This window comes from Gorilla gorilla, chromosome 21 (genome assembly GCF_029281585.2).
Source record: "Gorilla gorilla gorilla isolate KB3781 chromosome 21, NHGRI_mGorGor1-v2.1_pri, whole genome shotgun sequence".
Taxonomy (NCBI): domain Eukaryota; kingdom Metazoa; phylum Chordata; class Mammalia; order Primates; family Hominidae; genus Gorilla; species Gorilla gorilla.
Window position 1 is genome coordinate 46,369,417 of NC_073245.2, and position 18,197 is coordinate 46,387,613.

Here is an 18,197-nt window from a genome sequence, read left to right on the forward strand (position 1 = left end):
AGCCCATCCACAAATCATGTTTGATTTGGGTGGAAAAGGTCATTTTAGAGCAAGAGTGTAGTGGTCGAAAGGATAGAATTTTGTCACCTGTTCATAAGTTTAGGCCTTTTTCTTTTTTTTTCTTTTTGAGATGGAGTCTTGCTGTGTCACCCGGGCTCTGGAGTGCAGTGGCGTGATCTTGGCACACTGCAACCTCTGCTTCTCGGGTTCAAGCAATTCTCCTGCCTCAGCCTCCCGAGTAGCTGGGACTACAGACACACGCTGCCACGCCCAGCTAATTTTTTTTTTGTTTTGTATTTTTTTTTTTTTTAGTAGAGATGGGGTTTCACTATGTTGGCCAGGCTGGTCTCGAACTCCTGGCCTCGTGATCCGCCCGCCTCGGCCTCCCAAAGTGCTGGGATTACAGGCATGAGCCACCGCACCCAGCCGCTAATTTTTTTTTTTTTTTTTTTTGTATTTTAGTAGAGACGGGGTTTCACTGTGTTGCCCAGGCTGGTCTCAAACTCCTGAGCTCAGGCAATCCACCCACCTCGGCCTCCCAAAGTGCTAGGATTACAGGCATGAGCCACTGCACCTGGCCGTTTAGGCCTCTTTTGCTAAAACTGCATGAAAGCATGTGTCAAGAGAACTCAGAGCATGATTGCCCTGGGATTTGACAGCAGGGCTGCACTTCATCATTCTGGGCAGCTCACATCTGTGAATTACTATCAGAAAAATATCTTTGTGCTGTGTCCCTTCTTTCTCACTGACATCTGCTTTGGAGGGGAGATTTGGATGGAGTAAAGTTTCTAAGCAAGTGGGAGAAGGCCTAGAAACAGAACACTTCAAAGTGCAGGCCGTAGTCTTTTCTCCTGATATATAATTGATTTTAGAAGATTTAAGCTTTTTCCTCTCTGGAAGCTGGCACCAGTTTTCTCCATTATAGAAAAGCTGTGGCTCTTTAAAGGGATGTAGAAATTTACTTTGACTGGAAAATATCTGAGGAGAGAACAGCTAGTCTTCAAAGTAGGAAAACCATTTGTCAAACGTTCTTGTGCCTCCTACAGGGTAACACGGAGCTATTGACAGTTTCCTCCTTTCTCCTACAGCCAAGTCAGGCAGGCATTAAAGGACAAACACGGTCTCTAAAAAGAAGGCTCAACAGAAAGCTTGGGTTTGTGAAAAGAAAAGAAAATATTGGAACCCTAAACTCACTATGCCAAAGGGAAAAGTTAAGCTCGGGAACTGAGTCATGCAAAAAACTGCCTTGCTTTCGTTTCTAAACAGATAACTTCAATGTAGAAGCCACCAATATCCCCAGGTGGGGATATCCCTCACCCTAATAATGTAAATTAACCGCTTATCTTCCCAGGTAGAGGACAAAGAACAGAAATCATCCCAGGCTGGGTGCGGTGGCTCACGCCTGTAATCCCAGCACTTTGGAAGGCCAAGGCGGGCGGATCACGAGGTCAGGAGAACGAGACCATCCTGGCTAACACGCTGAAACCCCGTCTCTACTAAAAAATACAAAAAAAAAGCCGGGCATGGTGGCGGGCGCCTGTAGTCCCAGGTACTGGGGAGGCTGAGGCAGGAGAATGGCGTGAACCCGGGAGGCGGAGCTTGCAGTGAGCCGAGATCGCGCCACTGCACTCCAGCCTGGGCGACAGAGCAAGACTCCGTCTCAAAAAAAAAATAAAAAATAAAAAAAATAAAAATAGAAACCATTCCTCTGGCCACCCTGAAACAAATGCATATTTGACTTCTTCCTCTACTCTATATTTGTTATCTTACAGAAAATGCAGATTTACTGAGTGCCAGATAAATTGGCTGTTCCTCTTTCCCCTCCTGCCTGCTCCGTCCCCTTTAAATACTGAAGTCCTCAAAACCCTCTTTGGACAACACAAGCCACAGATCTGTAGTAAGTTGTTTCTCTTTTTCCTGGGTGTGTTCTCAGCCTTTGCACAATAAACCTCTAAATCAATTGAGACCTGTCTTAGACACTTTTTTGATTTACAGTTCTTGTTGTTTGAAGATGCCTTGGCTTGTCCTCCCTCCTAAGATTTGCTGGAATCTGACTACTTTGGGGTAGTCTTGGAGCTTCTGCTATTAAACCCTTTTCTTAAAATGTGCTAGGGCTGCCTAGTTGCTCTTCTATGTAAAGAAAAACGTCTCTGAAAGAGTGTGTTGATTTGAAAAGTATATTCATCATATTCCAGGAACAGCTTACATTTTCCCACACTTTCATCCTTAAATAAAAAGTTGGCTGGGTGCAGTGGCTCATTGCCTGTAATCCCAGCACTTTGGGAGGCCGAGGCAGGTGGATCACGAGGTCAGGAGATCGAGACCATCCTGGCTAACACGGTGAAACCCCGTCTCTACTAAAAATACAAAAAATTAGCCAGACATGGTGGCAGGCGCCTGTGGTCCCAGCTACTTGGGAGGCTGAGGCAGGAGAATCGCGTGAAACCGGGAGGCGGAGCTTGCAGTGAGCCGAGATCGTGCCACTGCACTCCAGCCTGGGAGACTTTGAGACTCCATCTCAAAAAAAAAGTTACAAATTAAGGCATCATACACTCATAATTGTCAATAGAATCTATCCCTGGCGAGTTATCAAAAATATGGGCTTAGCAGTAACGTCTTAATCACAAATAACTTTTCAAATGTACAAAGAAAATCTTTTTTCTCTGACTCATACAGTGAGATACAAAAATCAAATTGGTCCCTTAAGATAGGATTAGAGTTGATAAGATCATCACCCTTAGAATTAGGAGGTAAACGTTTTAGACCTGTGTAGGGGTGGGTTGCCCCTACACACCTGTGGGTCTTTCTCGTAAGGTGGAACGAGAGACTTAGGAAAGAAAAAGACACAGAGACAAAGTATAGAGAAAGAAATAAGGGGACCCGGGGGACCAGCGTTCAGCATATGGAGGATCCCGCCAGCCTCTGAGTTCCCTTAGTATTTATTGATCATTCGTGGGTGCTTAAAGAAAAGGGGGTTGTGTCAGGGTCACAAGACAATAGTGGGGAGAGGGTCAGCAGACAAACACGTGAACAAAGGTCTTTGCATCATAGACAATGTAAAGGATTAAGTGCTGTGCTTTTAGATATGCATACACATAAACATCTCAATGCTTTACAAAGCAGTATTGCTGCCCGCAGGTCCCACCTCCAGCCCTAAGGCGGTTTTTCCCTATCTCAGTAGATGGAGCATACAATCGGGTTTTATACCGAGACATTCCATTGCCCAGGGACAGGCAGGAGACAGATGCCTTCCTCTTGTCTCAACTGCAAGAGGCATGCCTTCCTCTTATACTAATCCTCCTCAGCACAGACCCTTTACGGGTGTCGGGCTGGGGGACGGTCAGGTCTTTCCCTTCCCACGAGGCCATATTTCAGACTATCACATGGGGAGAAACCTTGGACAATACCTGGCTTTCCTAGGCAGAGGTCCCTGCGGCCTTCCGCAGTTTTTGTGTCCCTGGGTACTTGAGATTAGGGAGTGGTGATGACTCTTAAGGAGCATGCTGCCTTCAAGCATCTGTTTAACAAAGCACATCTTGCACCGCCCTTAATCCATTTAACTCTGAGTTGACACAGCACATGTTTCAGAGAGCAGGGGGTTGGGGGTAAGGTTATAGATTAACAGAATCTCAAGGCAGAGGAATTTTTCTTAGTACAGAACAAAATGGAGTCTCCTATGTCTACTTCTTTCTATACAGACACAGCAACAATCTGATCTCTCTTGCTTTTCCCCACAGACCTGGAACAAAGTTAGCACCTAGTCGTGCAAATAAAGAAAGGACTCTAGAGTAGAGAGAACAATCCAGGGACTTCCTGGGTCATTTATTTATGAATTGACTTTTGACCCTTCTCATCATAGGCTGTGACCTATTCTTAAAGTTTGATCTTTTTTCAGTCCTTTTACAGCATGGCAGTATTTCCTTAAGATCTACCAAGAATCCTAGCGAGACTTAATTCTGTTAGCCTAACAATATGAGAAATTCAGAAAGTTAAGCGTACTTACTTCCTGGACTTTTACCCATGTTTCCTATTCTCTAGTCCCCCTCCTGAAATTAGTGCTGATCAGAACAGAAGTTTGAAGAAACTACCTGAGGCTGGAGAAAGTAGCACCAGAAAAGAGCAGAAGGAACAATCCTCAGAGTACCAGCCCCAACAAGATAAAATTCACTATGTCTGACATTCAAAAAAAGTTATCAGGCCTGCAAAGAAACAGGAAAATGTGATCCATAATGAGGAGAAAAATCAAATCAATAAAACAGATCAAGAATTATACAGAAGATAGAATTGGTAGACAGAGACATTAAAACAGTTCTTATAACTGTATTCCACATGTTCAAGAAGCTAGAGGAAAGATTGAAAATGATAAGTAGAGACATGGAAGTTATTTTAAAAGATCTAAGTCTAACTTCTAGAGATGAAAAATATAGTATTTGATATGAAAAATACAATGGATAAGATTAACAGCAAATTAAACATTGCCAAAGGAAAGACTAAATAACTTGAAGACATAGCTATAAAAACAATAAGAAATGAAACACATAGAGAAAAAAGACTTTAAAAAGAGCACATCAGCGAGCCTTGAGACAACATCAGGTGGCCTAATATATGTGTAATTAGAGACTCCAAAGGAGAAGGGAGGGTACAGAAAAAAAAGAAATAATGACCAAATAGTAATGAGCAGATAAAGACCCAAAATTTTTCAAATTTGATGAAGACTATAAACCCATAGACCCAAGAAGTTCAACAAACCCTACATGGGAAGCATGAAGAAAATGACACCAAGGAACTTTATAATCAATTTGCTTAAAGCTATTGTTAAAGAAAAAAATCTTCTTCATCTCCAGTGCCTTAGGTTAAGTCCTCTTCATTTCTTAGCTGAACTTTTACAATAATCTCCAACTAATTGCCCTGCCTCTAATATAATTCCCCACCAGTCTTTTCCTCTTCACCACTGTTAGAGAACTCTTCACTGCCCATTGACTAAAATCCAGGCTCTTAGCACTGCAAGTAAAGCTTTGTTAGCATGGCATATGTGACCCTTTTCACTCTCTCCAATCTCGGCACCCTGTCCTCCACATCTGTTCCCAGTCTTCTAACCACATGGTACAGTTCGTGGAAAGAGCTGTACTGCTCTGGCCTCTATGCCTTTACATATGCTATTGTCTGTCTGGAAATGTCCTTCTCTTCCTTGGTTTATTAATCTGTGGCCCCCACTAATCTCTAAGCTCCTGGAAGACGACAGACTGTCTCTTTTTCACTGCAGGGTTGGGCTGAAAAAGGAAATAGAGTGGAATTTGAGAAGGGGTGTGGAAGGCAGGAGGAGGGAAGGGAGAAAAGAACAATAGAAAGAACAAGACTGAAGAGCTTAGCCAAAGTGTTCTATTTCCACAAAGAAGGTAAATATAGAAGAGAGAAGGCCGGGCATGGTGGCCCATGCCTGTAATCCCAGCACTTTGGGAGGCCGAGGCAGGAGGATCACGAGGTCAAGAGATTGAGACCATGCTGGCCAACACGGTAAAACCCCGTCTCTATTAAACAATACAAAAATTAGCTGGGCATGGTGGCATGTGCCTGTAGTCCCAGCCACTCGGGAAGCTGAGGCAGGAGAATCGCTTGAACCTGGGTGGCAGGGGTCAGAGTTTGCAGTGAGCCCAGATTGTGCCACTGAACTTCAGCCTGGCGACAGAGCGAGACTCCGTTTAAAAAAAAAAAGACAGAGAGAAAAGATGGGCAAAGAGGTGTAATGAAGAGGTCTAGTAGAAGGGTGGGGCTTGAACACAGGGAGTGACTCCTCTTTTAGTGAGTTGAAAGAAAGAAGTGGAGGAGATAGAGCTTAAGGGAATTTACTACTGGCAGTTTTGTTTCCTTCCTAAAGTAGGAGACAAGGTCATGTGCTGCAAAGAAGGCTTGAGGAGAATGAAAAAGGCTGTGACATAGAATAACCACTCACACTCAAAACAGTGTACTGTGATCTGCTGAAGACTTCAAATCAGAGCTGAAAACCAGGACAAAATATATCCTGTCCTCCTCCTAAACATACCCTACAATATCTCCTACTGGCTCTTCCTTCCCTTTTATAAAAAACCATCTGCCTAGACTCTCTAGACAGATCACTGCCTTTGATTCTGAGTATGGGGTTTTCTCTGGAGGGGAACCGGAAAATGTAGCAAAACAAGAGTAAAGGAGGAGGGCAAAATATGAAGAGTGCTCAAGAGTAGGTTATACACATTTTAGAAGTACAGCGAAGATCATTAAAATAGCCCAAAATCTGGTTTGAACCTAAAGGTTTCTAACAGGTACAGGGAATCAGATGTATTCTAATGTGTCAGTTGACAAATTTCTTGGCAATTTACCTTCAGAACAGTGGGAGAGATCTACAGCTAACATATTCAGTCATTCTTGGAGGGTAGAGGGATCTCTCTGCAGGGGTATTATTTTAAAATCAAAGCAAAATATCTAACAGAATAACAAGTATCTGTAATGAAAAAATCTCCATTTCAAAGCGTTGCCTGAAATGAAAGAGACATTTTATTAGATTATTTATCAGAGAGTGGTCTGAGGAACAACTGCATGATGGGGTTGAGGGTGAGGGCCAGGGGTTGGGGCTGGACAAAAATAGAGATTATTAACATTGCAGTTTCTTGAATCCCATGTCAGATTTACTAATTTAGAATCTCCAAATGGCAGGGTGGGGTATGGGAGGAGCCTAGAAATCTAAATATTTTACAGATGTTCCAAGTAATTTTTAAACGTTTTATTATGGAAAATTGTAGCCTCACACAGAAGTAGAGAGAATAGTACAATTAACCCCATTCACCTACCACACAACAGGGGGCCGAGTTAGGAGTTGGTAAGCAAAGTATTGATAACCTGTGCCCAAGCGAACAAAGTAAGTGGTCACCTATACAATCTGCTACTCCAATTTGCCTTATATAGTTGCTCCAAAAGTAAATTGCCTCTCTAAAAGAGAAAATGTAGTTATAACTACACATTCTTTTATGATGTAAATATATCCTATCTTTCTATCTATATTCTATAAAATGCAAACGTAGCAAAAATTCTTTGGGAAGGTGAGGAGCTGAATGATTCTGAATAGCAGGTCTGCATCAATTTCCTAATTAATGGCCACATTTAAAACATTTAAAAATTTTTTTAATTTTAGAGGCGGGGTCTAGCCCAGGCTGGTCCCAAACTCCTGGGCTCAAGCAATCCTCCTGCCTCAGCTTCCCTAGTAGCTAGGACTACAAGTGCAACTATGCCCAGCAGTTAATGGCCACATTTAATTTAATAAATATTATTGAGCACTTACTGTGGCCAGCTTATGATGCAAGATCTAAGCTGCTATTACAGAGAGACCAAAAAAAAAAAAAACAAAAAACAAAAAAAACCAGTGACTTAAACAGGATAAATGTGTATTTCTTCCTTACACAACAACATGAAGGATTGGCATTCCAGCAAGGAAAATGGATATTGAGGGATAGTTAGCAATCTCTGCTGTACCAACTTTGTACAAGACCTTGTGGTGAGCCCAGAGCTTATGGACCCTGGAGCGTGTACAAATTTGGAGGCCCTCTTTAAGTAAGAGAATATAGAATTATAGATACAAAATTAAGTACAGAAAACTGAGCAAGCAAAGGTCTTTAAAGCTAAATTAGCTTTACAGTAAATCTAGCTCTGAGTGGGTTTCTGCCATCCAGTCAGGATTTGCCTGAAAAAGACAATTAGAGGCCAGGTTCCCAGCACTTTGGGAGGCTAAGACCAGCTTGAGGCCAGGAGTTTCAGACCAGCCTGGGCGAGACCCCATCTCTACAAAAAAATAAAATAAAATAGCTGGGCTAATTGGCTCATGCCTATAGTCCTAACTACTTGGGAGGCTGAGATGGGAGGATCTCTTGAGCCCAGGAATTCAAGGCTGCGATGAGCCATGATTGCACCCTGCACTCCAGCCTGGATGATAGAGTGAGACCCTGTCTCTCTCTCTCTCTTTTTTTTTTTTTTTTTTTTGAGATGGAGTCTCTCACTCTGTCGCCCAGGCTGGAGTGCAAACGGCACAATCTCAGCCTCCCGACTCAAGTCATTCTCCTGCCTCAGCCTCCCAAGTAGCCGGGACAACAGGCATGTGCCACCATACCTGGCTAACTTTTGTATTTTTAGTAGAGATGAGATTTCACCATGTTGGCCTGGCTAGTTTTGAATTCCTGACCTCAAGTGATCTGCCCACCTCGGCCTCCCAAAATGCTGGTATTACAGGCATGAGCCACCACACCTGGCTGTGAGACCCTGTCTCTCTCCTTTTTTTTTTTTTTTTGGAGACAGAGTCTTGCTCTGTAGCCCAGGCTGGAGTGCAGTGGCCCGATCTCAGCTCACCACAACCTCTGCCTCCCGGGTTCAAGCGATTCTCCTGCCTCAGCCTCCCAAGTAGCTGGGAGTACAGGCGCCTGCCACCACGCTCGGCTAATTTCTTGTATTTTTAGTAGAGACGGGGTTTCACCGTGTTAGCCAGGATGGTCTCGATCTCCTGAACTTGTGACCTGCCCGTCTCAGCCTCCCAAAGTGCTAGGATTACAGGCGTGAACCACCGCTCCTGGTTGAGACTCTGTCTCGTAATAAAAATAAAAAGACAGAGATCTATATAAGCTAGTGTTTTGTCATACTATAATTGACTGAAGTGCCTGAAATAAGTGCCGTGTGCAGTGACAGTCCTGGGTAGTAAAAGAATTTACTAAGACAGAAATAAAATAACAGAAGCGGCTGGGCGCGGTGGCTCATGCCTGTAATCCCAGCACTTTGGGAGGCCAAGGCGGGCGGATCACGAGGTCAGGAGATTGAGACCATCCTGGCCAACACAGTGAAACCCCGTCTCTACTAAAAATACGGAAATTAGCCGGGCGTGGTGGTGGGCACCTGTAATCCCAGCTACTCAGGAGGCTGAGGCAGGAGAACCGCTTGAACCCGGGAGGGGGAGGTTGCAACGAGCCAAGATTGTGCCACTGCACTCCAGCCTGGGCGACACAAACAGACTCCATCTCAAAAAAGAAAAAAAAGATACAAAAGAAAACAGAAGGAAATTTATTAGGGGAATGCTGCTTTATAGCAGCAACAGGCAGTAGTGAGAGAGCTGCTATCTGCTAAGAGGCAGAAATGTGAGAGGGTTTTTTGTTTTGTTTTTTTTTTGAGACGGAGTCTCCCAGGGTCTGTTGCCCAGGTTGGAGTGCAGTGGCATGATCTCGGCTCACTGCAACCTCCACCTCCTGGGTTCAAGCGACTCTTATGCCTCAGCCTCCTGAGTAGCTGGGACTACAGGCACTCGCCACCATACCTGGCTGATTTTTGTATTTTTAGTAGAGACGGGGTTTCACCATATTGGCCAGGCTGGTCTCTAACTCCTGACCTCATGATCTGCCCGCCTCTGCCTCCCAAAGTGCTGGGATTACAGGTGTGAGCCACCATGCCCGGCAAGAGGGTTTTATAGGACAGTGTTGGAGAGATCTATGTACAAGTGAGCTTGTGCTGTATACTAAGAATACGTGGCAGTAATTTTTCACTGCCAGGCCTTTCCTCTTCAGGTGCCCAAGGGAAACACTCTGCTGTTCTTAGCCATCTTGCAACCAGCATGCCTTTCATTTCTGGAGTTGCAAGATAGTGGCTGTGGTTTTTCCACACCCTTTAAAGGAATTACAAACTGGGTTAAGTCCCTATTCCACCAGCCTGGTTCCTTCCTGGTTCCATTAACTTATTGATTTATTACGGCCCCACAGTGAGTTCAAAATATTTTGCTATACTAAGAGTTATGGATAGTCACAAAAGCTTGAGAAAAAGGAGAAAGGATGTTTGTTGGAGTTACCCGTAAAGGCATCATGAAGAAGCTATAGTCAGACACTTAAATGATGGGTAGGACTTGAAAAGGCGGAATGTAGGGAAGAGGCTGATGAGGAATCCACATATGCAAAGTTCTGAAAGCAAGAATGAGCAGAGCACTTGGGAGATGGGAGGACATCTGGACTGGAACTAGACTAAATGTTGAAAACAATGAAAGATTAGGCAGAGACAAATGATGAAATGTTCTGCCAGAGTGAAGCATTTGGGTTTGATCAGATAGATCAGGGGTTGGTAAACTACATCAGCAAGCAGGCCAAATCTGGCCCACCCCCTTTTTTCGCAAATAAAGTATTACTGGACAGTCGTGCCCACTTGTTTACAAACCTTTGTGGCTGCTTTTGGACAAGTAGAGTTGAGTAGCTGTCACAGAGACCTTATAACTCACAAAGCCTTTATAGAAAATTTGATCAAACAACAAGACAATATAAAATCCTCTAATAAGGAAGAGAACTGAAGTTTTATTGGAGACCATTTTTCAAAATCTGATATATTTACAACTTCCTAAAGCTCCAGAGCAGGTTTAGAAAACTTTAATCGAAATATTTTCTGGGCCGTGCACGGTGGCTCACATCTGTAATCCCAGCACTCTAGGAGGCCGAGGCGGGCGGATCAGAAGGTCAGGAGTTCAAGACCAGCCTGGCCAACATGGTGAAATCCCATCTCTACTAAACATACAAAAATTTGCTGGGTATGGTGACACATGCCTGTAATCCGCCCTACCTGGGAGGCTGATGCAGGAGAATCGTTTGAATCCAGGAGGCAGAGGTTGCAGTGAGCCAAGACCGTGCCACTGCATTCCAGCCTGGCGATGGAGCGAGACTCTGTCCCCCCCCCAAAAAAAGAAATACTTTCCTAGTTTGCAGAGACTGTGTGCCTTAAGGCATAATTTAGGTTGAAATGAATCTCATTGTTGCGCTTCAGCAGTTTTGCATCATTATTTGTTTTTCTCTGGTGTGCCTTTGTTTCCTAATATTTCACAAACCAGTTGGGCCAATTATCTTCCACACAATTAAAATAGTTTGTGCCATCCAGCTGTTTCTCCTTAATCTTGGGCACTTTACATGATGCTCTTTGCCCTCCTCACTAAAGCTCTCTCATTCTATGGTGGGGGCACTTTCAAATTAACATTCCCGGCAAACTTTTTGCAGGGTTTCAATTTTTCTGAGCAATATCTTCTCCCCTATATTGACAGTCCATGAGCACCCTCAGGTTCAATAAAGTGTTCCTTATACTCATTTTTTATTTCACACATGAACACTCAGCAGAAGAAACAGGTAAGATTATTATACCTAGGAGAGTTGTACCTAGGGAAAAAAATGTAACATTTAGATGATTGTCACATTTAAGAGGGTGTCTAGATTCCTGGCATCTTGAATAAAGAATTGGACAAAATGCACAAACAAAGCAAGGAAGGAATGAAGGGATTTATTGAAAATGAAAGTACACACTCCACAGTGTGGGAGCAGGTACGAGCGTAGGGGCTCAAGGGCCCCATTACAGAATTTTGGGGAGTTTAAATACCCTCTAGAGGATTCTATTGGTTACTTCAGGTATGCCCTATGCAAACAGAGAGGATGTGAAAGGAGCCGGGCACATTCCTCAGCCCCAGGCTCAAAACAAACAAGCCCAGTACAAACACATCCCATCCTCCCATCCCACCACATATCGCCATATATCTCTCAAACTTCCTGAGCCCAGTACAAACACCACCAGGAAAGTCTCTGATAAGGAGACAGCTGTTCAAAGTTTTACTGAAAGAGCAGGAACCAAAAGAATTCCTTTGTTCCCCTGTAACTTTCAGGCTATAAAAAGCAAACACTCACATTGTTCAGGGCCCTCTTGTATGCTGTGGAATGGAAGGACCAGGTTCGAACTTGTAGTAAAGATCCTTGCCACTTGGCTTTGACTCTGGACTCTGGTGGTCTTCTTTGAGGAACAAGCAGTCTAGGCATAACATCTGGGGGCCCGTCCGGGATTCCCCAAGCCCACCAGACCCCTGGTCAATGGATCTGCTAGGATCGATCTACTGATAGGTGAGCTGGCTCGTCTCCGTTTGTCTGTCTGTGTCTGTTCTGAATCTGAATCTGTGACTTGCGAGGTCTAAAACTGGAGCTGGCACAGTCCTGGTGGACGCGCTATAGGACAGCCAGTGGAGACCGGTGGGAGACGTCCCCTGGCTATCATCTGATCTACATTGCGATCTGAGCTGCCCCGGTTTGGCAGGCAGCAGCTGTCTCTGATCTGAGCTGCCCTGGTTTGGCAGGCAGCAGCTGTCTCTGATCTGGGCTGCCCCAGTGCGACCGCGATCCAGGCAGCTAACTCTGACCTGGGCTTCCGGTGCACGCTTGTGATCTGAACTGCACCGGTTTGGCGGGCAGCAGCTGTCTCTGATCTGGGCTGCCCCAGCGCGACCGCGGTCCAGGCAGCTAACTCTGACCCGGGCTTCCGGTGCGCGCTTGCGATCTGAACTGCCCCGGTTTGGCGGGCAGCAGCTGTCTCTGATCTAGGCTGCCCCAGCGCGATCGTGATCCAGGTAGCTAATTCTGACCCGGGCTTCCGGTGCACGCTTGCGATCTGAACTGCCCCGGTTTGGCGGGCAGCAGCTGTCTCTGATCTGGGCTGCCCCAGCGTGACCGCGGTCCAGGCAGCTAACTCTGACCCGGGCTTCCGGTGCACGCTTGCGATCTGAACTGCCCCAGTTTGGCGGGCAGCAGCTGTCTCTGATCTAGGCTGCCCCAGCGCAATCGCGATCCAGGTAGCTAACTCTGACCCGGGCTTCCGGTGCGCGCTTGCGATCTGAACTGCCCCGGTTTGGCGGGCAGCAGCTGTCTCTGATCTAGGCTGCCCCAGTGCGACCGCGATCCAGGCAGCTAACTCTGACCAGGGCTGCCAAAGTGTGCCTGCGATTAGATGTCATTAATAAGTCAGATCAGATTTCCTTTACAGAGATTCAAACCCACATTCCTTTACAGGAAGAGACTACAGATTGTTACAGGATAAGTAATACCCGGAGCGCTCCTCTATCTCCCCTTACGAGTAATTTCGAGGAAGTTGGAGCAAGAGGCCATGATCTTGGTATAGAAATCAGGAAAGGAGAGCTAATTACTCTGTGTCGCTCCGAGTGGCCTGCCTTTGATGTGAGGTGGCCGCCCGAAAGGACCTTCCAACTTGCTGTCATCACTAAGGTAAAGTCCAAGATTTTCCTACCTAGGCGTGCAGGCCACTTAGATCAAATCCCATATATCCTCATATGGCAGGACCTTGTTGAGAACCCGCCTCCTTGGCTGTCCCCTTTCCAATTAGCCTCTGAACCCTGTAAGGCACTGGTTGCTCGACCACTAAAATCCAAGCAACCAACTGCCCCCCCCATCCTGTTCTACCTGACAGCGAGGACCCACTGTTCACAGAACCCCCTCCGTACCCCTCCGGGCCCCAGGCCCCAGCCCCCCTGGCTAAGCTGCGGGAAGGAGCAGGCGGACAGGAGGCGGCCGGCACACACAGGCCCGCTGAAAGGAAAAGTAACTTTGAAAGGCCGGCAAGGCGGACGCGAAGGCACACTTTGCGGACTAGCCCCCCTCAGCCGCCTGACTCCACAGTGGCTTTACCCCTTCGGGAAATAGGACCCCCAGATGACACAGGAATCCCCAGGCTCCAGTACTGGCCATTCTCCACCAGTGATCTGTATAACTGGAAGACTCAGAGTGCTCGGTTTTCAGACAACCCCAAAGATTTACTGGCTTTACTGGATAGTGTCATGTTCACCCACCAGCCCACTTAGGATGATTGTCAGCAGCTCCTCTGAATCTTGTTCACCACGGAGGAGTGAGAGAGAATACAGACAGAAGCTAGAAAGCTGTTCCCGGAGGACGACGGTTAACCGACTGCCAACCCCGACCTCATAAACGCAACCTTTCCTCTGACCAGGCTGGCGTAGGACTACAATACGGCAGAAGGTAAAGGACGGCTACACCTTTATCGCCAGACTCTAATGGCAGGTCTCCGGGCAGCTGCTCGCAAGCCCACTAATTTGGCTAAAGTATATTCTATTCTGCAGAGGAAGACAGAGAGCCCAGCTACCTACTTAGAAAGATTAATAGAAGCTTTTAGACAGTACACCCCCATAGATCCAGAGGTTCCAGGAAGTCAGGCAGCTGTTATAATGTCTTTCGTAAATCAGGCAGCCCCAGATATTAAGAGAAAACTCCAGAAATTAGAAGACTTGGAAAGAAAGCGGATTCAAGACCTCCTTCAGATAGCCCAGCGGGTTTACGATAACAGAGATACTCCAGAGGAAAAGCAATTTAAGGCCACTGAAAAAATGACCAAGGTCCTGGCAGCAGTAGTACAGAAAAAGCATCTACAGCCAGAGTACACCCAACCTAGGCGGCCCCCCCGGCATGATAATCTGAGCAAAGACCTACAAGACCGCCCACTTCCTGACGCCGACCTCGTCTAGTTCACTGATAGGAGCAGCTTCATGCATCAAGGCCAGAGGTACGCTGGAGTGGCAGTAACTTCAGAGACTGAGGTAACCTGGACGGAACCCCTGCCCCCGGGGACATCGGCCCAGAAGGCCGAACTGATAGCGCTCACCCAAGCTCTTACCTTAAGGGCGAGGAAAAAGCTGACAGTATATACAGACAGCCGATATGCTTTTGCAACGGCGCATATACATAAGGCCATTTACAAGGAGCGAAGGTTACTGATGGCTGAAGGAAAAGAGATAAAAAACAAGCAAGAGATCCTAGCCCTGCTAACTGCCCTATGGAGGCCAGAAAAATTAGCCATTGTACATTGCCCAAGACATCAGAAACTAACTACTCCAACTGCTCAAGGCAACTTTCTGGCAGACCAAACTGCAAGGAATGTGGCGAAGGCTCCCAGCCAACTCCTTGCACTCCAGCTCCCTGACCCGGGCCCCCAGGACTTGCCATATTTCCCTGAATATTCAGAACAAGATCTCCAGTAGATTGACAAACTTCCCCTGAAACAAATCCAGAATGGGTGGTGGACTGATACTAATGACCAAACCATCCTACCAGAAAAATTAGGACAACAGGTGTTAGAACACATCCACCGAACCACCCACCTAAGGGCCCGGCAGATGAAAGACCTGATCAGATGCTCCAAGCTCAAAATCAGACATATAGCTGAGACGGCCAGCAGTATCGTGACAAGTTGCAAAGTCTGCCAGCTTAACAACGCATACCCCCAATCTCAAGCTGCAACAGGAACAAGGCTCAAAGGAACCAGGCCCGGTATCTACTGAGAAGTAGATTTTACTGAAATAAAGCCAGGAAAGTACAGGTACCGGTACTTACTTGTCTTTGGAGATACTTTTTCAAGGTGGACTGAAGCATTCCCAACCAAAAAAGAAACTGCTCAGGTCGTAGCAAAGAAAATTCTAGAAGATATCCTTCCCAGGTATGGCTTCCCCATCCAGATAAGGTCAGATAATAGGCCCGCTTTCATCACTAAAGTAAGTCAGGATTTGGCTTCCATCCTTAGGGCAAATTAGAAACTACATTGCGCTTACAGGCCCCAGAGTTCAGGACAGGTAAAAAGGATAAATCAGACCTTAAAAAAGACCTTAACTAAATTGACTATAAAGACTGGCGCTAATTAAGTAGTCCTTCTCCCCTATGCTCTGTTCCAGGCCCGTAATACCCCTTACAAACTAGGCCTTACACCTTACAAAATCATGTATGGCAGACCTCCACCCCTGGTTCCTAGCTTAAAAGACGATCTGCTTAAGTCTGAAACAGAAAATGTCTCTGAATTCTTATTTTCCCTACAAGCCTTACAGTAAATTCACCAAGAAATCTGGCCCAAGCTAAAAGAGCTATATGAGACCAGTCCCCCACCGACACCCCATCCGTACCAGCCAGGAGACTAAGTCCTGGTTAAGCGACACTGACAAAAGACCCTAGAGCCCAAGTGGAAAGGACCACTCCAAGTACTCCTGACCACACCCACCGCCCTGAAAGTAGAAGGCCTTGCGTCGTGGATCCACTACACCCACGTCAAGCCAGTGGACCCAACCTCTGACCTTCTAGGGCCAATCACGGCGGCGGCTGAAGCACCGGACATGTGGACTGTGGACAGAGCTAAGAACAACCCCTTAAAACTCACCCTGCGCTGGCAGCATAGCTCACTGCAAACATGCAGTTAAGTAGTCTAACTCTAACATTAGTCGCCCTAGTGGCCGCTGAGGAAAACATAAAGCCAGCTCCTAATCCCTTTGTCTGAAGATTCTGGCTTTATGAAAACCAAACCCACCCTAGGCAACCTCATAAGCCCAGGAAATTAGTGGCCAGTGCAGATTGCCCCTCCTCAAGGTGCAATAGCCCAATTTTACTAAATTTTACCGATTTCCCAATAGCCAAACCAGTGGCACCAATAATATGCTTCGAGTATGATCAGACTAAATACAATTGTAAGCACTCTTGGTGGCACCAAAGTGCCGGCTGCCCTTATAACTATTGTAACATCCATAAATACCAATGGTGAAGTGAAAAAAAGAACAGATAGATCCCAGATGGCCCTTCCATCGCAGACGAGATAAAGACCTTTCATATACATAGATAGTTAGAGACCCCTGGAACTCCTGCTAGACCACGCCTCAACACGAGGCTGTATACTACTCCTCCGCCTCCACATGGCCTAGCAGTCACCTCTATCTGTGGTGGGGTCTAGTGCAGGTACGGCCCCGGGTCCATAGAAATATCCAGCGACAAGAAAACCGCCTGACACAAGATTTACGTCCTTTTTCCTGGTTAAAATTATTGCAAGAAAGATTAGAACTTGCTAACCTTACAGGACTTCACAGCCTGTCTGGCTGCTTTCTGTGTGCCACTCTAAGGTGTCCACCACTAACCGCTGTCCCCCTGCCATGGAGATCCTCCACCTCAGCCCAAGCTAACAACCACCGAAACCTCTCATATGCCCCTATCCCTAACGTGCCACTATACCTAAACCCCAGTCAAGAAAAGTTTCCCTACTGTTTCTCAAGAACTAATTCCAGCCTCTGCAACATCACTGCAATGCCCCCTAATATCACCTTAAAGGCTCCATCAGGCATATTCTTCTGGTGTAATAGAACACTATCTAAAAACCTATCAAGCCCCTCTGTTACCAACCTACTGTGTCTTCCTGTCACCTTAGTTCCCCGGTTAACTCTACTTACTGCCGGCGAGTTCCTAAGGTATACCGGTAACTGGACTAGTGCTGTTATTCACCCAGACCCTAGACCAAGACCTGCACGAGCCATATTTCTCCCCGTCATTGCAGGAATCTCCCTCACCGCATCCTTCATGGCGGCCAGACTGGCTAGAGGCGCCCTAGGTCACACCCTTATAGAAAGTAACAAGCTGTGCCAACAATTTGCTGTTGCTATGGAGGAGTCAGCTGAGTCCCTTGCCTCCCTCCAGCGGCAGCTCACGTCCCTAGCACAGGTAACCTTGCAGCACCGGAGGGCCTTAGACCTACTCACTGCTGAAAAAGTAAGTACGTGTATGTTTCTAAAGGAAGACTGTTGTTTCTACATAAATGAATCAGGGCTTGTAGAAGACCAGGTCCAACAGTTACGCAAGTTAAGCACAGAAGTAAGAACACGGCAGTTTGCTTCAGCTGCAGACCAATGGTAGAACTCATCTATGTTTTCTCTGTTAGCCCCCTTCCTTGGACCCCTGCTGAGTCTACTATTTCTGCTTACCGTAGGACCTTGTGTTGTTAACAGAATTTTGTGGTTCGTTAGAAAAAAGTTTGACACTGTACAACTCATAGTCCTCAGAGCCCAATACCAACCTGTAAACGCTGAAACAGAATCAGACTTATAAGACCCAAGATTGGCTCTAAAAATACCTGAAAAGAAAAGGGGGGAATGAAAGGAGCCGGACACATTCCTCAGCCCCAGGCTCAAAACAAACAAGCCCAGTACAAACACATTCCATCCTCTCATCTCACCACATATCGCCATATATCTCTCAAACTTCCTGAGCCCAGTACAAACACATCCCATCCTCCCATCCCACCACATATCGCCATATATCTCTCAAACTTCCTGAGCCCAGTACAAACACCACCAGGAAAGTCTCCGATAAGGAGACAGCTGTTCAAAGTTTTACTGAAAGAGCGGGAACCAAAAGAATTCCTTTGTTCCCCTGTAACTTTCAGGCTATAAAAAGCAAACACTCGCAATTGTTCAGGGTCCTCTTGTATGCTGTGGAATGGAAGGACCAGGTTCGAACTTGTAGTAAAGATCCTTGCCGCTTGGCTTTGACTCTGGACTCTGGTGGTCTTCTTTGAGGAACAAACAG